At 37.5% G+C, this 6,329-nt stretch overlaps 1 non-coding gene across 1 annotated transcript; it reads left to right on the top strand.

The window, feature by feature from the left end:
• The first annotated feature begins 5,501 nt into the window (after window positions 1-5,501).
• Window positions 5,502-5,605, top strand: LOC112793258 (small nucleolar RNA R71). The gene has a single exon (XR_003197960.1). It is a non-coding gene; the product is annotated as a small nucleolar RNA R71 (small nucleolar RNA).
• The last annotated feature ends 724 nt before the right edge of the window (window positions 5,606-6,329 follow it).

The following is a 6,329-nucleotide window of genomic DNA, read 5'->3' on the forward strand; positions in this document are numbered from 1 at the left end:
TCTTTTTCTTCTTATTTCCTACAAGATTTATAAAATTAAAATATCAAGAAAATATATCATTTAAGTACAAAAGCATTCAATATTTAAGCACAATTCATCAATTTCTTGTATGAAAAAGCATAGAAAAATAGGTATATGTTGACATATCATCACAACACCAAACTTAAACCTTGCTTGTCCCCAAGCAAGAAAAGAATCATGCAATAAAGATTGACAATCCAAGGTAAGAAGAATAGCAACTCAATGTTCATGGCAAGCTAGTTTTCTATGCATGCTACAATTACAAAAGAGATGTAAATGATTGATGCTTCTATCTAGCTTATTTTATGAAATCTTTTTCTTATAATTCTTCCTTGAAACAAGCTTTTGATTTTTTTTTTTTGTTAGCTTCTCCTTTTGGGTGCTTTGCCCCATGAGTAAATAACAAAGCTACGACTTCTAAATGCTTTGTTTTCAAGTATTACCACTTGATACATAAGCACCACAAGCATTTGAATTAGAGGACTTCATTAAGCTCATTTTTTTTCTTTTCTTTGACTCTCTAATCATTGATGCTCAGAACCTTGAGCTTTGAGGGAGTGCTTTTGCACTTGAGTCTAGCCTTGACTTCTAAGTGTTTTGTTTTCAAGCATTTGGCTTGATACATAAACACCACAAGCACTTAGAAAATAAATTGCCATTGGTACTTAGAGCCTTCAGCTTTCTCATTCCTTCCCTTTTTCTTTTCTTGCTTTAATTATATTTGCTTCTTCAAGGTTTTCATGATTTCAAAAGATTTCACAAAATGTACTAGATGAAAGTTCAATTAAATAAAATCTAATGCAATTGAGCAGCAATCAAACATACTAGCTTTCCAATACTTGTATGCACATGCTAAATTCTTCTTTAATGCCTTGTTTGTTTATGATCATGATGCTTCATTGCTTTTGAATTCACAAAGCTCAAGTTGGTAGTTATAATGCCACAGCAACATATTATAAATCAAAATTCAAGCTATGCTTATTCATACACACATGTAAACAGAAAAGATGAAGACAATCATGAAATTTAACTGCTAGAAACAAATGAGAAGAAAAGGAGCTCTACAACCTTGTAGTTCATCTTCATTATTGTTGTCCTTTTTCCTCTATTCTTCTTCTTTCCCTTGCCAAACTCAGAATGCTTGCTCATCCTCAAGCATCAATTAGAACAATGGCTATAGGGCTAAGATAGATCATAAATGTCTTACACAATGAAATGTTAGCAGTACATGTGTTTTGAGCAAGCAAAATTTAAGATAAAAATCAAGGCACAAGAGACAGAGACATAGTGATTGCAGATATAAGTTGGTGTGCATGATACATTGCATAAAAATATAAATGGCACACAAAACTTAGTGTGACACTTTCTCTTGAAATTGATGCAGGTATCTTGTAAGCATTTGAACCAAATTTTGTTGCATAGCAACACCAAACTTAGAATGCAATCATATGTCAATTTATTTGAATTAAAACTAAGCAAGTGAAACTGTTATTTGTTAAATACACTCACCAAGTGAAGAATTTGTCATGAGTAAGGATGTTTGGGTGATGTATTAACAAACACAGTTAATAAAAGAAAGCATTAAAAACAAGGAAATGACTAAAACAATCAAGAAAACTAAAATTGTCTAACTAAAAACAATAACATTGCAGTGGCATTATGATTATGTAAACAAGTGGTGTTGCTGGATGATTTGCATAAAAAAAAATTAAGTGGCACACCAAACTTAGATTCTTAGTGTGACACTTCCATGTAAAATTGATGCAATCATCCATGAAGATGGAAAACAGTTTGTTGCAGGGCAACACCAAACTTAGAATGTAACTATATGCCAAATTATTAAATTTAAACAAACCACAGAAAGAAAACAAAGCGGAGAAGAAATGTTACCTACGGTTGGGTTACCTCCCAACAAGTGCTCTTTTAGTGTCATTAGCTTGACATGTTGTTCCTCACTTTCTTCCTCTTCTTCCAGTTTGTTAAGAGGAATGACTCCAAGAAGGGAGAAGTTTTAGCTAGTGTCCCCTGTCTTGGCTTCCTCTCAGCAAGCTTTCTTTTGTACATGGCTTGATTGAGCTTGCTTGCTATTGGTCCAGGGGTTGGATTGCTTGTGGTTGACCTCCTCTTGAATGTTGTCCTTGGTAGCTTGGTCACAATCCTCTTCTCGGTGCTTTTGTTAATTGCCATCACTTCCTTGAATTCAAGACTTGGTTGCTGTGTGATTATTAGAGTTTTGTATTCATCCAGAGCCTTTTGAATTGGTGGCTCCATGAGCTTTTCCTCTATATACTTCTCTGCTTCACTTGAGTTTGGAATGACTTCCTCACTTTCTTGCTCCTCCACTTCCTCCCTTGCACCCAACATTTGACTTAATAGTCCTTTTATGGAGGAGGTTTGTTGTTCTTCCCAAGATTTCTTCATCTCCTCTTCATATTTTTCGATCACAGATTCAAGGGAAGTTTGTGAGGGTTGTGAATGTTCATGTTCCCTTTTCATCTCAAGTGCAGTTTCATTTTCAACCACCTCATTCTTCATTGAAAGTTCACTTGATGCAGTAGCCTCCTTATCTTGCTCTTCCACTTTATCCTTCAGAAATTTGTCTTCATCCTCACTGTTGGATGGTTCTAAGTTCCTCCTTGTTTGCTCTGAGAACTCATTCATCTTCTTGAATACGATTTCTGTCTAGGATTGGGGTTGTGTGTATCTTTCCACGAGTTTTCTATGTATTTCAATGGCTTGAAGGTAATCCCAATCTGTTAGTTCAAGAGATGAAGGTTGAGAGTAATCATAATCAAGTGATGAAGAACTTTCAAATGAGAAACTGGGACGTGAGGGTGGATGCTCTTCCATTCTTTGGTGATACTTCCATCCACCATGAGGATAATGATATGAATCATTTTGTGGTGGTGGTTGGTATCCCATATGATTTTCTTGCTCATCTTGTGTCTCTGAAGCAAATCTCCATGAATTGGAGTGCTCAGAATGTGTATTCTCTTGGTGATATTCCCAGCCACCATTAGAGATTGGTGATGGTGGGTAATATCTCATAAAATTTGTTTGATCATAAGATGAGTTTAACTCCATTTGAATTTTGTAAAACACAACACCAAGGGAAATTGAAATTCACATCTCAAAGATGAATTTCTTAGTGAGGCAATAACTCAAACACCTTGGTTTCAACTTAGAACAGAGAACAAAAATAAAGAAAATGCTTGATCTAGACTTCTCACCCACTTAATCATTGTTGATCTAAATCAATCTCCGGCAACGGCGCCAAAAACTTGATGGTGTTTTTGTGGAAAAACAAATTTCCAACACACAAATCCAACCGACAAGTGTACCGGGTCGCATCAAGTAATAATAACTCACAAGAGTGAGGTCGATCCCACAGGGATTGATGGATCAAGCAACTTTAGTGGGTGATTAGTTTAGTCAAGCTAACATTGAGTGAATTGTGTGAAGTTAATCAACAGAATTGTAAATGACAGGAAATTTAAAGTTGCAGAAAGTAAAATTGCATAAAACTTAAAGTGCAAGAAAGTAAAATAGCTGAAACTTAAATTGCACGAAATGTAAATTGCATTAAATGTAAAGGGGATTGGGAACAAGGAGATTAAAGCAAGCAGCAAGCAGAACTTGGAACAATTGCATAAGAATTAAATTGCATGAAAAGTAAAAGGACTTGGGTGTTGGGAATTAAAATTCAACAAGAGAATGTAGGGAGCAATCAAGCAGAAGAGTAACTTGCAACAAATCTTAAACAGAAAGTAGAATTGCTTGAAGAAGCAAACAGAAATTAAATTCAGTTTAATTGCCAAATGAGATTGAAGATCTCAGGAAATCAAAGAGACTAGAAAACAAGTCTAGATCTCAATTCCTTCCTTGATCCAACCAAGAACAATTGCAGAAGGAAAGAAGATGAAAGCAGTAAAGAGAGCTTTGGTTCAAATCAAAATTCCTTGAATTATGCAGAAGAACAAAGCAGAGATGTTGTGGATGGAGAATGAAAACAGAATTCCTTCCAATCTCCACCCAAGATTCAAAACAGAAATGAAAACTCAAAGAAAGAGCTATCTACTACTACTACTCCCTAATGGATCAAGCCCCCCTTTCCGAGCTCTAATTGATGCCTTTATATAGGCTTTACAAAATAAAAAATGAAAATGAAATTAAAACAAATTACAAAAATGAAAATCCTAATTTAATTGATCCATGTGCCTTTGAGTGATGATGTGGGCTTTGCTTGCTTTGGATTTGAGGAGAAATGGGTTTGGTTGGCCTTGATTCAATTTGGAGAGGAATTGAATTTAAATGAAATTTTGGTGAATTTTGGCCCATGTTGCTCCCAGGAGGCTGCCCTGCCCTTGTGGAGGGCAGGGCAGGATTTGATGCGTGCGGCCTTGGTGCGAGCATGGTGTGTTGGTGTGTGCTGCAGGATGCTGCCCTGCCCTCGCGGAGGGCAGGGCAGAAAATTCTGGTGCGCCAGTTTGGTGCCTGTGCGCCAGAATGATGCTGCCGAGCCTTCCCTTGGTGCGCCAGAGTGGTGCATGTGTGTGCATCACCAAAATGCTGCCCTGCCCTCGCGGAGGGCAGGGCAGTGTTTCTAAATTGAAGTCCCGTGTTCGAGACTTGGCCGATGCACACGCTACCCATTTTTCCTTGGCTTTCTTGGCACCAAAGTAAGGCCTAGTTTCTTGCTTCCTCATGGCCCTTAAAGATGCCTTTCGTTCCTGCCTGAATTGTACGCCAAATATGAATTGCTATATATCGTTGGAAAGCTCTGAATGTCAGCTTTCCAACGCAACTCGAAGCACATCAATTGGACGTCTGTAGCTCAAGTTATAGCCCTTTGAAGGAGGCATGGTCATGCTGTGAGCGCCCAGATTTTACCTTAGCGAAATTCTTGCTTCCAACCTCACTTTGCATCACGATTCTGCCCTGCCCTTGGCAAGAGCAGGGCAGTGTGTGCTGTTTGCCTATTCTTCATTGATTTGGTCATGGGCCACGCTTTTAAAAGCGTGGCCTAAGCCTCCAAAGTGTGCTCCAACTTCAAAGTGTGCTCCAAAGCTCTTTTTTCCTCTTTTTTTGTGCTTCTTTGCTTCTTTTTCTTCTTATTTCCTACAAGATTTATAAAATTAAAATATCAAGAAAATATATCATTTAAGTACAAAAGCATTCAATATTTAAGCACAATTCATCAATTTCTTGTATGAAAAAGCATAGAAAAATAGGTATATGATGACATATCAGCATTCAAAGTATCAATCTCAAGAACTCCTTTCTTCTGAGTCACCCCATTATTCACAGAATTTCTCTCAAAAGTGTACATGAACTGGTTATTTGCAACCATTTCAATGAGTTTCTGGGCTTCTGCAAGTGTTTTCAGATCAAGAGATCCACCAGCAGAGTGTTCCAATGACATCTTGGATAACTCAGACAGACCATCATAGAATATACATATGATGCTCTGTTCTGGAAACATGTCAGAAGGACACCTTTTGGTTAATTGCTTGTATCTTTCCCAAGCTTCATAGAGGGATTCACCTTCCTTCTATCTGAAGGTTTGGATGTCCACTCTAAGCTTACTCATCTTTTGAGGTGGAAAGAATTTGGTCAAGAAAGCATTGACCAGCTTGTCCCAAGAGTACAGGCTTTCTCTAGGTTGTGAGTCCAACCATGTCCTATCTCTGTCTCTCACAGCAAAGGGGAAAAGCATAAGTCTGTAGACCTCGGGATCAACCCCATTGGTCTTAACAGTATCACAGATCTGCAAGAATTCAGATAAGAACTGATGAGTATCTTCTGATGGAAGTCGATGAAACTTGGAGTTCTACTGCATTAGAGAAACTAATTGAGGCTTAAGCTCAAAGTTGTTTGCTGCAATGGCAGGAATTGAGATGCTTCTTCCACAGAAGTTGGAAGTTGTGCAGCATAGTCACCAAGCATCTTCCTTGCATCTCTGGCATTGTTGTTATTTTTGGCTGCCATGTCTTCTTTTTTTTCAAAACTTTCTGTCAGGTTCTCTCCAGAGAGTTGTGCTTTAGCTTCTCTTAGCTTCCTCTTTAGAGTCCTTTCAGGTTCAGGATCAGCTTCAACAATAATATCTTTATCCTTGTTCCTGCACATGTGAAAAAGAAGAGAATAGAAAAGAAGAGAAATCCTCTATATCACAGTATAGAGATTCCTTTATGTGAGTAGAAGAAAAGAAGAAGAGAAGAATGAGGTAGAGAGAAAATAAAGAGAATTTGAACACAAAGAGGGAGAGATGGTTCGAATTTTAAGAAGGAGAGAAGTGTTAGTAAATAAAT

This window comes from Arachis hypogaea, chromosome 3 (genome assembly GCF_003086295.3).
Source record: "Arachis hypogaea cultivar Tifrunner chromosome 3, arahy.Tifrunner.gnm2.J5K5, whole genome shotgun sequence".
Classification (NCBI taxonomy): domain Eukaryota; kingdom Viridiplantae; phylum Streptophyta; class Magnoliopsida; order Fabales; family Fabaceae; genus Arachis; species Arachis hypogaea.